The 19,782-nt window shown below is 46.3% G+C and overlaps 1 protein-coding gene across 5 annotated transcripts in view; it reads right to left on the bottom strand.

Moving 5' to 3' along the window:
* Positions 1-19,782, bottom strand: part of PDE1C (phosphodiesterase 1C) — a 1,445,089-nt gene that overhangs the window by 965,892 nt on the left and 459,415 nt on the right. The gene's annotated exons all lie outside the window — the stretch shown is intronic.

Below are 19,782 nucleotides of genomic sequence, written 5' to 3'. Positions count from 1 at the left end.
ACACTGTAAGGGACTTATTATACAGCAGCACTGGACATATGGCAGCAGAGGACACCACCACTGTGACTGGTCACTGGACTGACTGATGCAGCATAAGACACTACACTGCACTGACCAGCACAAGACAGCACTGTAATCGCCACCCCACTTTCACGCCCATACAGACACTGAGGACGGAGACATGCGTTTTTGCTGCCACTCTCTGTTACCACCCATAAACGGTCCCTTCCTGTCATTCACTCTATGATAAAAATCCCAGTGTGACTGCGATCACTGCACATGTGCAGTCTGCAGATAATTGCTCACTTGCTTGAACATCGGCGTTTGCATACAAACATGAATTAGACCCTATGTCACTTTGTTAACATCTTATATTTGCATTTGATATAATAATAATAATTTGTTACTGACATTTTTTAAACATTAAATTAATTACGGTATTAGGGCACAAGTTAGGGGAACGGAGATTTATGGTGGAGGTGGGGTTAAGGCTGAAACAGAAAAAATTACCTAGGGGGAAATCAAGATCTGCGCATTTGTATATGTTTGTTTTTACCAGTAGGGTTACATTAATGTGGGTGATCAGCCCACAGTGCCATTCTTTGGATGGAGTAGAACGCAGCTGTAGATCCACCGAACATTCACAAAGTATTGCTACAAATACCCCTGTTCCACATAGGGATTGCTGATAGTCTCTTAATGTAACACATGAGTTGCATTCTGCCCCGTGCAAGGCTAGGAGAATGGAAATTGCAGGTCTTGCATAGGATTATTTTATTTTGCTAAAACATTAGATGGTAGAGAAAGTACAAAGCAGCTAGTGTGCGTGTACAAAATATACTGTAGGTGCTAAAACTCTATACATATATGCAGCGGCGGCTCAGTCCTAACTCTCTGAAGGGGAAGGGAGGACGCGATACCGACGTCACATTACCGACAGCCGGCATCCTGAACTTCCTCACAGCGGGGCGAGCTGGTGTCCTGCTGCGCGCGGGGTGGATGGGGGGGTCGGAGAGGTTAAATTTAGGCAGGAGAAGGGAGGTTTAAAAAACAGGGTTTGTTTTACTTCAGGTTGCGCAGATCAAATGATAAATAGCAGCCACCTTCACTCCTGGTAGAGAAAACACCAATCTCTTGTGTACAAATCTAAAAACAATGCAAAATGGGTGAAGGAATAGGCGCTAATGACCATAAATGTTCGTAGTAATGTACTCCCTTATAAATTGAAGATATTACTGGAACTGCTTATAATCCTAATTTTATTGAATTAAAGTGCATGGGCAAACACTTAATTATACATTCAAAAACATTGGAAATCTATTAAAAATACATTAAAAATTCCATACAATCGTCCATAAAGTGCAGGTGCGGTATTAGGTGTAGGTTGTATCTCACCATTTACTGAGGATGCGGTGGGCTCAGCTTAAATTATAAAGCAAAGAGCAGGTCCCGGACGTGAAAGCACGGCACAACCGCAGATCACAAAAAGCCCCAAGCGACAAGTCCTCCCTGCACTGGTCGAATCCTGGATCACAGCAAAAAGTCCGTGCAACGCGTTTCAGTCCGTAGACCTTCTTCAAGAACGGATAGTGTGCTGTGATTACTCGTGGGGTTTTTAAACCCCTATTCCGAAAATGAATTGCCGCTCTTGAAGAAGGTCTACGGACCGAAACGCTTCGCACAGACTTTTTGCTGTGATCCAGGATTCGACCAGTGCAGGGAGGGTTAGGGTTCGGGCCCTCTATGAGAGGCTGTAGGGATTCTGATGGAAAGGATGCCGCTGTCAGTATACTGACAGTCGGCATCCTGTCCATCGGCAAATCATACTGATCCCCTCTGAAGGATGGGTGCTGCCATACACATGTTGCCTGGAGGAGAGGAGAGCCCCGGCCAGCCGCAAGCTGGGTCCTGGCACCTGTGCAATGGATTTGGTAGATGCCATGCCTTGCCGGCGCATAAGCGGTGGTGGGGACTGTGCATGCGCAAGACACCGGCAGGGAGTGCTAATCGCTGCAGCCGCAGTCTCAGTGGGAGCAAACACCTCCCAGTGGGGCTGCCTGTCCTGCAGGTGACTGGCAGGTACAGTAGCACTTCCAATAGGAAGTAACTGAATACATGTATGCAGTTCTGAGATTTAAATATAAAAAAAGGTTGATGTTTAGAGGTGAATTTTATTGTTTAGAGACAAATCACTTATACCCCTTTTCCACTGCTGCAATAACCTGGGTTATTGCTGGGTCTACCAGGACATGGCTCAGTGTAAAACGGTCCTTGAAAAATAACCCAGGTCCAGTGACACGGGAATCTGAGCCTGGTAGCTTCCAGTGTCGCACCTGGGTAAGGGTGCCGTGTTAATGGCGCACCCTGGATTATACGACCTTGGTTATGCTTAAAAGCTGCTGATTGGCTATGTATGCAGAGGTCCACCTCAAGGGAATATCTGACATGCAGGCAGTGGTGCAAGTAAAAAAAAAATATTTTGGGTACTGTGTGCGCGCGCCGCACTGCAAAAAAAATGGGTGTTGGCAATGAAAATGGGGGCATGATACACATATGACCCCAATAGTGCAGTGCCAGATACACATATGCCCCCACAGTGCCAGTTACACATATGCCCCCACAGTGCCAGATATATTTCCGCACAGTGCTAGATACACACATGCCCCCATAGTGGCAGATACACATATGCCCCCACAGTGCCAGATATGCCCCCACAGTACTAGATACACATATTCCCCCACATTGCCAGATATGCCCTCATACTGCCAGATATGCCCCCACAGTGCCAGATAAACATATTACCCCACCTTGCCAGATATGCCCCCACGTTGCCAGATACACATGCCCCTACGGTGCCAGATATTCCCCCACAATGCCAGATATGCATGCCCCCACAGTGCTACTGTAGATATGCACCCACAGTGCCAGATACACATATTCCCCCACATTGCCAGATATGACCCCACACTGCCAGATACACATGCCCCTACAGTGCCATATACGCCCCCACACTGCCAGATACACATGCCCCTACAGTGCCAGATATGCCTTCATATTGCCACATATGCTTCCACAGTGCCAGATAAACATATTACCCCACGTTGCCAGATATGCCCCCACAATGCCAGATACACATGCCCACACGGTGCAGCTATGCCCTCATAGTGCCAGCTATGCCCCCACAGTGCCAGATATGCCCCCCCAGCAGCGCAACTCACCCTTGTTGCTGCTGCTGCCTGAGACTGGCACAGTCTGCTGCTGCTGCCGGGGAAGGGAGAGGAGAGCGCAGCACGCGCCTCCTCTGCCCTCAGTGCGGTCTCCTCCTGCAGCGGCGGCCCATAGATCAGATTCTGTCACTGGTCCACAAGCCAATCAGTGCCTGGCAGGGAAGAAGAACAGACTGTGGGACTTCTTACCAAGGATCCGTAGGTTGAGACCCAGGGACGCCTGATACTCCCGAGGATTCATGCGCTTGTGTCTACCCTTTACAGTAGACAATACCATCTGGTAGGAGTCCTATCTTCTGTATTTTATGTGATTGTGTCTACCTATAACAGTAGACCATTTTATTTGGTAGGAGTATTTCTTCTGTTAGTGCATGCCTTAATAAATGTTGTTATACGTTTACCCTATGGAAGCATTCTTTTTATTCACATGGCATTGGAGTAACACCCTATAAGGATTTCATGTGGGATCGGATCAGATCGGTCAATATGGTGTTATCCGCTTCATGAGGCTCTATTTGTCTACATAAGTGTAGACCATCTTAAGGGGTACGAATTAATGACATTTTATGGCGTATTATTAAAATGTCATACAGTATCACACTATTGTTGTGTACAGTATGTTCTATTTTTGAACTGAGGGACACTGAAGCGAGCATTGGAGCCCTTGAGACATTTGGTGGAGGATTTGAACCCTCCCTCTGTGATTTGATCATAAGTATTTTGTGCGCTTTTGTGTGGTGGTATTGTCTATTGAATATTCCCGCAGTGTAATCGGGGGTACTAAGCAGTGATAAAAGTGGAGAAGTGAGCCAGCGGAGAAGTTGCCCATGGCAACCAATCAGCATTGACGTAACATTTATAATTTGCATACTATAAAAGTATACAGAGCAGCTGATCGGTTGCCATGGGTAACTTCTCCACTGGATCACTTCTCCACTTTCATTACTGCTTAGTATATGTCTTCCTAAGTCATTAACGATGCGCGCTCCTGCATGTCGTTAACTACAATATGTACAATATCTTTAGTTTTTTACCTCGAATTCTAAAAATATTGTACAAGAGTGGATGTGGCCCTGTGCCGTCACTGACGATATAGTAAACAATATCGTTCAGTGTGTATGAATGATATCTTGTGCTGGGGGGGATCTTGCACAATGTCACATCTGATGTGCATCGGCAAGTGTGTACCCAGTCTAAGAGTTAAGAAAATACCTATGTACCAATTAATTTGTAGATGACAGCTGAAAGATGGATACAATATTCCTGTATACTGTATCTATTTGAGCAGTGCTATTGTTACTTTGTTTTTTTGGTATGTTGTTGTATATCTGTAATTTGGTTTTCTATTATATACAGTGCCCCATAGTAGTGCCCTAGTTTGTGTTATGCCCTTTAATAGTAGTGACCTAACTCACATTATACCACATAGTGGGCCTGATTCAGATGTGGTTGGAATAAGCATTGCTGCTGCTTACTTGGACGTAGGTAGCTGCGATGCTCAGATATGTTAATGCAGCAGTAGGTGTCTGGTATAAGTATAAGCATCGGATCACTTTGATACCATCGGACGGCAGAGTCACCCATGAGGTCACGCAGGCCGGCCACCGCAGCTCTGTCCAAGAGGCCAGGAAATCTGTCATTTTGTGAAACAGATGCCATTGCCCTCAAACAAGACTGTCAATCACTTGACGTCTGCAGTCGTACATCGTCCAACGACGCAGGACCCATACTGCATATGCGTAAAGTACCTTACTTCAAGTTGCATTGGGACCTGAATCAGGTGGGGGACCCTAGTTCATATTATGCTATATTGTAGTGCCCCAAGTTCACAATATGACACATTGTACTGCTGCCAGTAAATATTATGCAGCACATTACCCCAGTACATATTATACCACATTGAATTGCCCCAAGTTCTTATTATGCTGCATTATAGTGCCTCTATCTATTATTATGTCAATTGTAGTGCCCTAGTTATTATTATGCCACATTTTAGTGCTCCCAGTTTAATTATGCCACATTGCAGTCCCCCAGTTAATAATGGCCAACATTGCCGTTCCCCCAGTTCATATTAGTCCACATTACAGTGTCTACTACAAGTTCCTAATATGCCATACCACATGGGCCCCCCATTTCATATTATGCTCAATCCCCACACCCCTTGGAGCTCTATCCCATACATTCAATTCACAAAGGCTATAATCAAGGAGAAACCTCATATTCTACAGTACCAGGCTCACTGATTATCTGAGCTGTGCCTGTGAGAGTAAAACAGGAGGATAGGAAATCAGTGTGGAGCATTACTGAGAAGGAGAGAAAAGTCACCTATGAGCGCTGATGAGTCCCTCTTTCAAGCCAGTCAAAGGGGCCTTAGCGGGAAATCCCAGGAACTTGATAGATAACTACATGTATATGACCTAGGTCCGGATCCCTCTAAGCCCCTGGGCTGGGCCCCATAGTAATCACGTAACAAATGCTAATCATATTAAGTAAACAAAAAAAGTGTGCATTATGCACAAACTGAAATAGGGGCAAAATTCAATACCAACCAAAAAAAAAATCTGAATGAAGATAACAGGGTAATTGGTATTGGACATTACCCTACCTCCGCTCTCCTAGTCAGGGACGGATCTAGGGGTGGGCAAGCATGGCAATCTCCAGGAGCACTGCAGCCTGAGGGCGCGGCCACAGCCACTCCGCCAGTGCTGTCAATATGCCGCTCTCACCTGCCACCACAAAGCCGCCATCTCTGCGCTTCCCGCTGCTTGTCTCCCACTAGTGCTGCTCTCACCACTCATCTCAGCTCCTTCCCTTTCTCCTTCGCCATTGTGATTGAGGCTGTGGCTGCTTGGGCGCCGGAGTCTGACATCATGAGCTAGTGACCGTCCCCAGCGCCAAATCTGTATGGAGGGAGACAGCAGCGCTGCCAGGCCAGGGAGTAAAAGACTAAAGACATATGCACAGTCTGCCTGGAAGAGAGGAGGAGGGCCCAGGCCTACCACATTTCCTTCCTCCTTTTCCTCTCATCTCTTCCTGACTCCCCAACACTTCCTTCCTCTGTCTGCCAGTGACTGCATGTCTGCTCCGTGAGAAAGTTCTGCAGCCGGGAATCTGAGGTCACGCTGCAGCTTAATTGTGGGCCCAGGTAAGTAAATTGTAATTAGTTATTTTTTTGTCACCCTCTCCCTGACACCCTCAGGCTGTCTCCTTCTGCCTCTCCCATTCTGTTTCTCCCTATCACCCTCTCCCTGGCCTCTCCTTTTCACCCACTTTCAGTCACCCACTCCCAGTCACCCTCTGCTCTCATCATCACCTTTTACCAATTCCCTGTCTCCCTCTGCATCTCCCTGTCAACATCTCCCTGTGACCCTCTTGCTCTCTCTGTCATCCTGAGCCTGTGACCCTCTGGTTCTCCCCATCACCTATTTCCCACTCTCTGTCACCCTCTCCCTGTCTCCCTTGTCCTTTCCCTGTCTCCCTCTTCTTCTCCCTGTCTCCCTCTTCCTTTCCCTGTTATCCTCTCCCTGTCATCTTGTGCCTCTCCCTGTCTCCCTCTTCTCTTCTCCCTGTCACCCTGTGCCTCTCCCTGACACCCTCTTCCTGTCACCTTTTTCCCGTCACACATGGGGAGAATATACAAACTCCACACAAATAGGGCCATGATGAGAATCAAACCCATGACCTCAGTGCTGTGAGCAGGGTTGGACTGGCCCATAGGGCTACAGGGGTGGGAACCCCCCGGTGGGTCACACTGCAAAAGGGTTCACCCTTTCCTCTAGGGATCAGGTTTCAGACTGTGTATTTGAATTATACATTATACATTTTACCTTACAATGCAAAGGACTATGGTGTATTCTCTACAGTGCATTGGTGTTATTAGTCTGGTACATTATCATGCATGCACTAGCAGTATTTACTATATATATTTATCAAGGGGTCTAGACATGCACTCTCTCATGGTTAGCCAAGCATCTGTGATGGTTGGCCACACTATCCCTGGAGGCTAGCCACACCCCTAAGCATGGGCCCCTACTACTGCATCCCCCCGGTTGGCCCTTCATGCCCCAGTATAACACTGGCTGTGAGGCAGTAATGCTAACCATAACAGGGATGAAGTGTAGGGGTATAGAGGGGTCAGTCAAAAAACAAATCCCAAGTACTTAGTACACCACATATCGTTTTGCTCAAAGATTCAAGTAGCTGATAGCTGCATAGTTGTGTCTCAAAAGGGTGTGGTTCAAGTAGGGTTATAGAGAGCGTGGCTGGGACCCTGTATGGTGCATGGCCTAATTTAGGAGGCATGGTCATGCTTCCTTTCACAAAAGACACGCCATTGTACCCCCCAGCCAGGACAGATCAGGATAGGGGGATGCGGTCAGTCTGGTTGCTCCCCTCCCAGCACACAGCCAGAGGAGACTGCTGCTGCTTCTGCTCAGTGGCAGCAGCCTCCCTGAACCCACTGCAGCCCAGCACACAGCCACATGTGCTGGGATGGAGTGACACAGGCAGAAGCTGCTGACAGGTAAGGTGCCATGGTGGCCCCTCTATCAGTCCAGGGTAATTAGTACCTGCTCCCCGCCACTTCTCAGCATCACTAGGTTCAGGTGGTTCTAAGCTTAGTTTAATTATGCCACATTTTCTATTTCTCATACGTCCCAGAGGATGCTGGGGTCACATCAAGAACCATGGGGTATAGACGGGATCCGCAGGAGACATGGGCACTTTAAAACTTTGAATGGGTGTGAACTGGCTCCTCCCTCTATGCCCCTCCTCCAGACTCCAGTTTTAGAATTGTGCCCAGGGAGACTGGTCACACACAGGGGAACTCTACTGAGTTTCTCGGAAAAGACTTTGTTAGGTTTTTTATTTTCAGGGAGATCTGCTGGCAACAGTCTCCCTGCATCGTGGGACTTAGGGGAGAGAAGTCAGACCTACTTCTAATAAGTTTAAAGGATCTGCTTCTTGGCTATAGGACACTATTAGCTCCTGAGGGTTTGGAACACTAGGTACGCCTAGGGGTTCACTCCCAGAGCCCACCGTCACCCCCCTTGCAGAGCCAGAAGTTAGAAGACAGGTGAGTAGAAGAAGACAGAAGACTTCAGTGACGGATTTCTGAGGTACCGCACAGCGATCGTGCTGCGCGCCATGCTCCCACACACACAGAGGCACTACAGAGTGCAGGGCGCGGAGGGGGCGCCCTGAGCAGCATAAAATCCTCATTTTCAGGCTGGCAAAAGTGGAATATAGTGCCTGGGCACAAAATCCGAACCCCCGCCAGTATATTATCTTAAGAAAATAGCAGGGCTGAACCGCGCCATTCAGGGGGCGGGGCTTAGCCCTCACAGCTCACACAGCCAGCGCCATTTTCTCTTGTAAAAACGCTGGTCCTCCCTCACACTGCTGAAAGTATCATGGTGAAAAACAGGGGGGGGCACAGTAAAAGTGGTGAAATATATGTTTAATATAAACTGCTGCAGGTTTGGGGCATTCTGTGATGTTCAAAACCGCTATTAAGCGCTGGACTATGAGCTGGCAAACTCTTTCTGTGTCTCTCTGACAGAATTTACTGCGAGTGTGTCCCATATATGTCGGTGGGTGCTTAGTACACATGTCTGTGGCGGAGTGCTTCCCGCAAACGGCTGTGGGAGGGACCGTGTCGACACCGCCGACTTCTTATAGTACTTGGTACAAGTGTGTCAACAGGTCGGGAGATGAATGTTTTTCCTAAGAGAAAAGTATATTAGGGACACAGACGTGTGTGGGTGGCCCTGTCGGCACCACTGATATCTGACTGGGTAAAAGAATTGCATGTGAATGTGATGCATATCAGAAAAGACTATGGGGGGTAATTCCAAGTTGATCGCAGCAGGACATTTTTTAGCAGTTGGGCAAAACCATGTGCACTGCAGGGGAGGCAGATATAACATTTGCAGAGAGAGTTAGATTAGGGTGGGTTATTTTGTTTCTGTGTAGGGTAAACACTGGCTGCTTTATTTTTACACTGCAATTAAGATTGCGGATTGAACTCACCACACCGAAATCTAACTCTCTCTGCACATGTTATATCTGCCCCCCCCCCCCCCCCTGCAGTGCACATGGTTTTGCCCAACTGCTAAAAAATTTCCTGCTGCGATCAACTTGGAATTACCCCCTATGTATGACAATATTGTTTCCTGAGGAGATAAAAAAAAGGGGAGCATTTAGTGCATGATTAGTGTATGAGGAGGACGTATTAACGTCACTAAGGACCCTGCTTTTCCGAACAGAGGGGTCTATGTGTCATACTTGCCTACCTAACCCTCTCCATGAGGGAGAAAATGCTCTGTTCCTGGACTTTCCTGGTAATGTATGATTGCCATCACCCGTGGTGAAACACCTTTCTTATCAATTAACTAGCTCACCACAGGTGATGGCAATCATACATTACCAGGAAAGTCCAGGAACAGAGAATTTTCTCCCTCATGGAGAGGGTCAGGTAGGCAAGTATGCTATGTGTGTGTATATATGTATATATATATATATATATATATATATATATGTGTTGTACACAGGCATACACGTACACATAAATTTATAATTCAGCTGAAGTAACATTCCTCATTTTCATGTGCTGAACTCTCTGTTGAGAAGGTCTGGGTCGACCCTGACATGATGGTTTCAAATCCTCAGGAGGATTCCGATTGTTTATTCTTTTCCCGCAGCGGATAGAATAAAGTGGGAGTCACCCCCTGTTCTGCACGGGGCGCTGTCACAAAGCCAGTGGATCATATGTAGGAAGCTGCGTTATATTCTAGTTATGTGTCCACGCATACGTCAGTTAGACCTGCCATTGCATGCGCATGGGGGAGTAGTAGTATTCAAAAATGGTCGGTTACCTGGTCATCCATTATAGATACCCTGGGGAGAGATGAGATACTCCGTACGTTGGGTCATATCAAGGACGCTGCAGCATACTTTCGTGCGACTGCAGGAGATATGGGACTCTTGGGTTCGCAACCAAATTCCATGGTGGTCTCGGCTAGGAGGGCGTGGTGGATTCACCAACGGAATGCTGATGCTGACTTCGAGAAGAAATGGAGTCTCTTCCCTAGGAAGGTGAAGCCTGATTTGGTCACGGCCTAGTTATTTTGATCTCGACAGATTCCGCTAAGTCTACCTTCTTGCCCTATGTTCCCTCACAATGGATGATGACGCATCATTGTCGGATGCAGTCATTGAGGACCAATTGATACAGATTCCCTTTTCTTTGCAGGCAGAGGAAGGAGAAAAGGGAAGAGGTCCGCAACCTCTTCAAGATCAAAGGAGCAGACATCATCCTCTGTTCTGCCACATCCACCGCATGATGCTGGGAGCCCACACCGGTGTGGCCACGTCTAAAACTCTTCAGTCAGTCCTGGAACGGATCTGGACCCGGGATTTTACGAATAGTGTTCCAAGGGCACGTACTGGAGTTTCCAGACGTTTCCACTCACCAATTTTTCAAATAAACCAATTCTCCTCTGGACGGGGAGGTAGTATTCGACGCAACACAAGAGTTGTGTCAGGATCAGGTCATTGGCCTGGTTTCCCCTGTCACTACAGGGAGAAGACTTTTATTCAATCCTCTTTGTGGTCCCCAAGCCAGACGGCTCGGTCAGACCAATCCTAAATCTGAATTCACTCAATTTCTACTTAAAGAAATTCAAATCCAAGATGGAATCTCTCAGGGCAGTGATCTCCAATCTGGAAAAAAGGATACAGGAGGTCAACTTACATTTTCCTCCGCATTAGATTTATCTGAGGTTTGCTGTTCAGGATGGTCATTACCAATTTTACCAGGGTGATGGCGGTAATGATGGTTCTCCTTCTCTAGTACGAAGCCACACGGTCTCCTGATAACGGCGAGATCAAGAAACCAGTTGGTGCAAAACGTTGCACTCTCCCTGACAGTTCTTCAACAACAGGGTTGGCTCCTGAACTGGCCAAATTCACTGATGGTCTACTCGACGCGGTTGTCAGTTTTGGGAATAATACTAGACACAGACCTACAGAGAGTTTTTTCTTCCAGTGGAAAAGGCTCTGGAGAGCCAGAGTCTGGTAAAACAAATTCCGAGACCAGCAAGAGTGTCAATTCATCAATACATTCGGTTGCTGGAAAAGATGGTTGCGGCCTACGAGGCCACTCTGTTTGGCAGGTTTCATGCCAGGATGTTCCAGTGGGATCTGTTGGACAAGGAGTCCGGTTCCCACCTACACATACACCGGAGGAGAATCCTGTCTTCCAAGTCCAGAATCTCACTCCTGTGGTGGCTGCACAGTTCTCACCTCCTAGAGGGGCGCAGGTTCGAGATCCAGGACTGGATCCTAGCGACCACGGATGTAAGCCGCCGAGGCGGGGGGGGGGGGGCAGTCACACAGGGGGGTAAAACTTCCAGGGAAGATGGTCAAGTTAGAAAACTGGTCACCACATAAACGGTCTAGGGTTAAGGGCCGTTTACAACGGTTTTCTACAAATGAAAAGCAGAACGACAATGGCAGAAACCACAAGGATTTTCCGCTGGGCGGAAAAACATACAAGCGCTCTGTCGGCGATGTCGTTCCAAGAGTGGACAACTGGGAAGCAGACTTCCTCAGCAGGCACGATCTCCATCCAAGAGAGGGGAAACCTCCTCCAAGTAATCTTCGAAGAAGTGACATGGTGGGATTTCCTCAAGTAGGAATGATGGCATCTCGTCTCAACAAGAAGCTTCAGAATTCCAGGTCAAGGGTCCCTCAAACAGGAACAGTGAATGCACTGGTGACACTGTGGGTGTTTCAGTCGGTATGTGTATTCCATACGTTTTCTCTCATTCCAAAAGTTCTGGGATCATAAAAAGGAAATTCGAGCGAGCCTCATGGTCTCAGACTGGCCAAGGAGAACTTGGTATCCAGATCTCAGGAATTACTCATAGGAGATCCCTAGTTTGTTCCTTTGCGTGTGGACCTATTGCGGCAGGGGCCGTGCGTGTATTAGGCCTTACCACGGCTACATTTGCCGACATGGCGGTTGACCGCCAAATCCTAGCCCGTAAGGGTATTCCCACAGTATTTGTTCTCCACGCTTATTTGGGCTGGAAAAAGGGGTAATGTCTAAACATTACTACCGTAGTTGTAGAAAATAAATGTCTTGGTGTGAATCCAAGAAGACTCCTACGGCAGACTTGTCAGTTAGGACGTTTTCTCCATTTCCCACAAGCTGGTGTGGATGCGGATCTAACTTTGGGCTCCATTATAATTGGCCTTATCGGGTTTCTTTCAGAATAAATTGGACTCCCTTCCAGAAGTTCAGACTGTCGTGAAGGGCGTGTTGCACATCCAACCTCCATTTGTGCCCCCAGTGGCACCATGGGATCTTAACGTGGTGTTGCAGTTCCTTCACTCACATTGATTTGAACCTTTACAGAAGGTGGAGTTGACATTCATCACTTGGAAAGTGGTCGTTAGGTTGGCCTTTGCATATGCAAGGCAAGTGTCTGAGTTAGCGGCCTGGTCTCACAAGAGACCTTATTTGATTTTCCATGAAGATAGAGCAGAGTTGGTAACTCGTCAACAATTTCTACCGAAGGTGGTTTCTTCTTTCCACATGTACCAACCTATTGTGGTGCCTGTGACTACCAACGCCTTCGCTGAGTCGAAGTCTCTGCATGTGGTCAGAGTTTTGAAAATTTATGTCGCCAGGACGGCTCTGTTTAGGAACACGGGCTCTGTTGTCCTGTTTGCTCCCAACAACATTGGGTGTCCTGCTTCCAAGCAGACCGTTGCGTGCTGGATCTGTGGTACGATTCAACATGCTCATCTCACGGCAGGATTGCCGTTACTGAAATAGGTGAAGGCCCATTATACTAGAAAGGTGGGCTCGTCCGGGGTGGTTGACCGGGGAGTCTCTGCATTGCAACTTTGCCGAGCAGCTATTTAGCAAACAATTTGGCTAAGTTTTACAGGTTTATTACCTTGACCGAGGTTGACCTCACATTTGGTCATTCGGTACTGAGAGTTGTTCGCACTCTCCCGCCCATTCTAGAGCTTTGGTATAACCCCATGGTTCTTGATGTGACCCCAGCATCCTCTAGGACGTATGAGAAAAATAGGATTTTAATACCTACCGGTAAATCCTTTTTTCTTAGTCCGTAGAGGATGCTGGGCGCCCGTCCCAGTGCGTACTGTATCTGCAGTAATTCTTTGTGGTTACACACATGTTGTGTTACGTTTCTTGTCAGCCTGGTGCTGCAATTGTTCATGCCGTTGGCTTGTATTCTGTTGAATGCCACGGCATGCTTGAGATGTAAGCTGGTAAAATGCTCACCGTGGTTTAACAATAAATCCTTTCCTCGAAATGTCCGTCTCCCTGGGCACAGTTCCTATAACTGGAGTCTGAAGGAGGGGCATAGAGGGAGGAGCCAGTTCACAGCCATTCAAAGTCTTAAAGTGCCCATGTCTCCTGCGGGTCCCGTCTATACCCCATTGTTCTTGATGTGACCCCAGCATCCTCTACGGACTAAGAGAAAAGGATTTACCGGTAGGTATTAAAATCCTATTTTCCGCAATAACCCAGGTTGTTACCGGGTCTACCCGGGTCAGTGGAAAAGGGTCCTTGAAAAATAAACCGGGTCCAGTTACCTGGGTATCCGACCCAGGTACTGTAGCTACCAGCGTTGGACTTGGGAAGGACCCGGATAACGGTGCAGTATAAACTGCTGACCTAGACCATCCGACCCGGGTCCCGTTACAAGCCTATGGAGAGCTGGATCGCCGGCGTTTGGAGACAATCTCCGAGCTCTGGCATAATAGAAAGACTGTACACAGGTGCAATGTAAATGGGGACGACCCAGGAATGAAACCATGTTCAAAAACCTGGGTCGGACCTGAGATTTTGGTATAAAAGAGATATAACATAGCCTAATGCATCATGACTTTACAATCAGGAATGTGGTCAGATATGATTGGACTTGTAGTTCCAAAAAAATATTAGAGAGCCACAATGCCTCTGTCTGCACTGCATAAACTCTATATTTTAATACTGATTTAAAATAATTACTTTGCTAATAATGAAGACATTGAATGTTTAATATTTTTTATAACACCACTAAAATGATGTAACTATTATGTGCAAAATCTACGGGGGATTTGGCAAGAACATGGTTCTCATAGTTCCTTTCCTTCTAATCAGGAGTTCTTACTGGGAGAATATATGTACAGCTTCATCAAGCCCTGATACATGTTTACACAGTTAATCTTGTGCTTATTCTCCTCAACTCAGGGAAGGTTCATTTTTTGGGATTATGTATGATAGTGGGTGATTGAGGAAGGAGGCGTATGTAGTGTATTTGTTGTTTAGCTAGTGCCATCTCTAAATGCAAAAGAATATTTAGCTGGTTCAATAAAATTCATAGGTAAGGTAATTATTAAAAGCACAAGAATGTGAACGCCACATTAGCAAAGTAGGATAAGAGAACTAAGATGCTGTACTGTTACCCTTCTGAAGGAGAAGTACTGTACAGTATATGGGTCAATACCAGTGGTTCTCAACTTCAGTCCACAAGTACCCCCAACAGGTCATGTTTTCAGGATTTCTTTAATCATGCACATGTGAGTTTATCTATCATGCTTGATCAGTTATTATCCCACTTGTTTTTACGGACAGAAATTTTGATAATATTACCTGTTGAGCAGAGATGTGGAATTGTGGACCCATTTTGAAGGTTCCCCCCTGCCCCACTGCTTCTAGAGAGACACCCTGCTGAGGCACTCTCCACAGTAGTAGTTACTTGTATACCTCTAGTAGTGAGCTAGTACAGTGGCATCACTAAGGGAGTGTGGGGACTGTGGACCGCACCAGATGATACCTTCCAAGGAAGTGACACCAAAATAGCAGAGCTCCGCTGTTATTTTATTGTCGTTCCCTCGGATGGTGTCACCGAGCAACACACTATGCAGCTCTGTGTGACAGACAGACCCACTACATAGTTACCAGATACCAGTGATGTCACAGAGAACCTCCTCATTGGCTCCTTGTACAATAGTGACCCTTCCTGTATTTTATTTCTCGGCCCCACCCCTCCACCATCCACTGAGGGTGGCACTGCTGCAGCCGGGGAGCATTGGGTGTGCATGCATGTCTTACCCTCTCCTTCCCACATAAGATTAGAGCAGGCTAGGGGTAAGATGGAGACACCTGTGATGAGAGGAACCATGCTATGGTGGGAGAGAGGGGCCCAGTGAGCGGAATGCATCGTCTGCATCATTCTGTCTCTCTACACCTTCCACCTGGCCAGATGATGACTTCATGTTACATTTTAGTGCTAATGTTACCTGTAGATGCCGCTGGGGGCTGCCCAACAGCTCCTGGAGCACTGAGCAAGACCCCAAAACAGCATACACCAAGTACGCGCAAGAAACCCACAGTGCCGCATTGGGTGACACCAACCCCAATGACACCACTGCCCTAGTACATTATACCACACAGTGCCTATAGATCACATTATACCACACAGTGCAGTTCACATTATGCCACACAGTGACCCTGTCAGCATAATGCTTTTGTGAACATTCCCCACTCACCCAAGATACCTAGTTCAAACGTGCCTCCCTGCTCAACCTGCAGTGCCCGGCCCATTGTTTGACCGGGTAGCAGCTACGGTGACCAGGCTATCTACTCTACAGTCTGCCACACTGCAGCATCACCTTGAGCCATGAGACCTGAGTGGCAGATTACCCTGTAGCATATGCTTGTAGCACAACCCACCCTGATACCTCGAACTCTGCTGCCTGTGCTGATTAAGTTAATTAGAGTCTTTGTGTTTTGGCAATACTGCCATACTTCAGTGGCTCCCGCACGTCCTGCACTCTTGTGACCCAAATAACTGCATGCTCTCTACCTCCCTGGCTAGCTGCTATTCCTCAGTAGCGATCTCCCAGCTGCCTTGTTTGTGGCACTCTACACTCTAGCATTGGAATCCTGCATGGACTCACTGTGCATATCAGGCATTTAGCGCCCCACCACACTAGAGGAAGTGGTGTGATATACATCCACTGGGGAGCGCAGAGCAGGGAACAGAGAACAATCAGAGTCACCTCTGGTTTGGCCGCAGGTTTTATCTAAAGTGCTACGCCTCTGCTGTTGGAGCACTTGAGGACTGAAGTTAAGAGGCTCTGGTCTATTAGTGGTTCCCAAACTCAGTCCTCAGGACCCCAATTAGTTTATGTTTTACAGATCACCTAGCATTTGCACAAGTGTATTTAGGGTAGATGTACAGTACTATAGCTGCACATATCATGCCGCTTTAGCTCTTCCTGCTTTTCCTCATTACTGAGGCAAAGCAGGAAGATACATCGTTGAGATGTAAGAACATCTCGTCTGCTGAAGCAGGAGAGCGAAATCTCCCCCCTCTGGCAATCCCCGCTAGAGCGCACAGTGCAGCAGCTTAGTACTGATGCACTGTGCCTTTCCCCCAGCCGGCTTCATAGCGCATGAACGATATCTCTCTATTCTCACAAGATCTCACATGCAGCCCAGAGAAAGCACGCCACAGCCAGGGACAGCACTGTCCCTGGCTTTGGCATATGGGCAACAATACCTGCAGCCGTCAAAATCAATAGCTGCAGGTGTTGGAATGGTCAATGCAACTGACCATTCATATATTGCCGTGCACATCAGCATGCTATCTGAAAGATAGCAGCGCCGATAATGACATATGCATAATGGCATAGCGTCCTTGTAACTGAGCACACACCGCTGCTGTATTACATGGGGGAGAAGCAGTATCAGCGCACATAGGCCCTCATTCCGAGTTGTTCGCTCGCTAGCTGATTTTAGCAGCAGTGCACACGCTAGGCCGCCGCCCTCTGGGAGTGTAACTTATCTTAGCAGAATTGCGAACGAAAGATTAGCAGAATTGCGAATAGAAATTTCTTAGCAGTTTCTGAGTAGCTCCAGACCTGCTCACGATTAGCGATCAGTTCAGTCAGTTTCGTTCCTGGTTTGACGTCACAATCACGCCCTGCGTTCGGCCAGCCACTCCCCCGTTTCTCCAGCCACTCCCGCGTTTTTCCCTGCCACGCCTGCGTTTTTCCGCAAACTCCGTGAAAACGCTGAGTTGCCGCCCAGAAACACCCACTTCCTGTCAATCACACTACGAACACTTCAGCGTGGAAAAAACGTTGTTCTCTCGTGAGTAAATCTACTAAGTTCTTAGTACAATTACTAAGCGCATGCGCCCTGCGTACCATGCGCATGCGCATTTTCCACCTAATCGCAGCGTAGCGAAAATCAGCAACGAGCGAACAACTCGGAATGACCACCATAATGTGCACTGATACCTCTTCCCCCCCATAATGACTGTTCAGAAATCTGTCTCTATATTACTCACTGACACATTTTAACAGATTCATAGTGGAGCTAGTTATTTCACTTGTGGTTCTGTGAGATGACCTGGATAACATGAACTGTTTGTGGCCCTGAGGACCGACTCTGAGTACTTATTGTCTAGACCACCCACCAGGATTGATTTTGTATCATCTGGAGTCTCACTGTACTTAAAAGAAATGTTAAAACGCTGTGTAATCTAAACTTTGTAGGTGCAGGTGAGTGGTACAATGCTTCACATATATTTTGCTTTTTGGTTTTCCCATTTTGCAATGAATATAAATATTTTCATTCTGTTGCTATCAAAACTAAGGGGCATATTTATCACACTCTGCATTTCAGATGTGGATAAGATGTGACAAATTCATTCCAATCAGCAATACTATAATTGAATACATTACAGGGATCCATCAATTATCGCATGCAGGGAGAAAGCTTGGGAGAAAGCGATGTTCCATGCGAATCCACTTTCTGCAATTTTCAGATTATTATTATTTTCATGAAAAATACCCTGAGATTGTACCGCACATGTACTGCTACTGTCACCACTGTCGGATGCCTTTCCACTTACTGTATACTCACCATCCGAATGATCGGTGAGCCTCTCCTCTGGTCAGCTGGTTGATGGGCTCCTGCTCTGTGATCCCGATCAGCTCATGCTGTAAAGTGAGATGCCGGTTTGCAGCACAGCTGACCGGGGTCACAGGGAAGGGCCATTTTTGTGTCAACCATTTGTACCTGTCAACCTTATTGGTGTCTACCTTTTTCAAGTCAACCTATTGGCCATATCGACCTATTGACCCAGTCGATCTACTGCAAGGCGACCATATGGCGTTGACCTATTGACAGTTGACCTACTGTATTTCTAGATCCACAACCCCAGTTAAACATGACTGATTCCATAAAGTTACTTTACTGCAGTATAAAAAAAAAAAAGTTGAATTATTCTTACTTTATGCAGTAAATGAATAGCACATAAACCTATCATTGCACTGCATTCCTTTGTTGTGATCACAAGAACTAATTCAGTGTTTTATACCAATTTGCACAGGACAGGGCTGCCTTATGACACATGAGTTTAATGCACACTGACATTTTTTGCTACAGTACATACCTTACAGTACTGACTGCAGGCTACAGTGGCCAGTGTTTGGGAATTCAGGCACCATTTAGCAGTGCATTCCTAAACAAATGTGTAGTAATTGATTTCATTCTATCTCAGTAAAACAATTCCTGACATGATTGCATTGTCATTTGTCATAGATGTTCCCTTTAAGCTCTGAAACACCACTTGAACAAATTAAAATGTTACATTTTATAACTTATTGAGCCAAATACTCATATGTACAGTAAATAAGAACTAAATGTAAGAAAGGTTTTCATTTCAGTATACCTTGATGAGAAATTACGCCAATAGATCAATGTGATACTGTAGATTACACAGGTAGAATTACTTTAACTCAATAAACTACAATATTGGGTACCTGTAGATATTAAAGAGAATACTACACTTAAGAAGTAAAATAATCCACAGTTCATAATAATATAATTTGCTAATTGTTTCAATTTTTTCATCTGCTGTCTTGTGCAAAAAAAAACATTTTTAACCCCCTGCTTGCCTCATGTCTCCCGTCTTTCCCTACACAGTGCAATAGAGGTTTGGCGGACAGAACAACTCCTTTACTTTGTTGAATGATTGATTTGTACTGCACTCTGTAAGCCACTCAATAATTAATGTATGTGTTATCACTTGTGTGATGTAAATAAAAGAAGAAAAAATAGGAACATCTCCGATGAATCCGTTACTCAGCACAGGGAGCCCAGGCAGGAGATACTTATCAGTGTGATATAACTACAGTGTGCTACATTGGAAGGTCTATGCAGCCTGATAAGTGGTGAAGAAGATATAAAGTAAATCTTTTATGGTATTTCAGCAACAGGTTGTTACATTTATGTTATACAGTATGTTTCATTCAAATATATTGGAGCAAGTGAAAAGTCCCTTTATGTGCATATGGGTCACCTATTGTTCACAACAATTGTAACATTGATATGAATCAGGAATTTCAAATAGCACCAATATTCATCAGTATACAAAGCAATGGAAGTATATACACAACTGAGGACTTCATTCTGGATATTGCACTGTGACAATGACATCCATAACGCAAGGTG

This window comes from Pseudophryne corroboree, chromosome 5, assembly GCF_028390025.1.
Source record: "Pseudophryne corroboree isolate aPseCor3 chromosome 5, aPseCor3.hap2, whole genome shotgun sequence".
In the NCBI taxonomy this organism is placed as follows: domain Eukaryota; kingdom Metazoa; phylum Chordata; class Amphibia; order Anura; family Myobatrachidae; genus Pseudophryne; species Pseudophryne corroboree.
The sequence above is the reverse complement of the archived record's forward strand: the minus strand, read 5'-3'. Positions and strand labels throughout refer to the sequence as shown.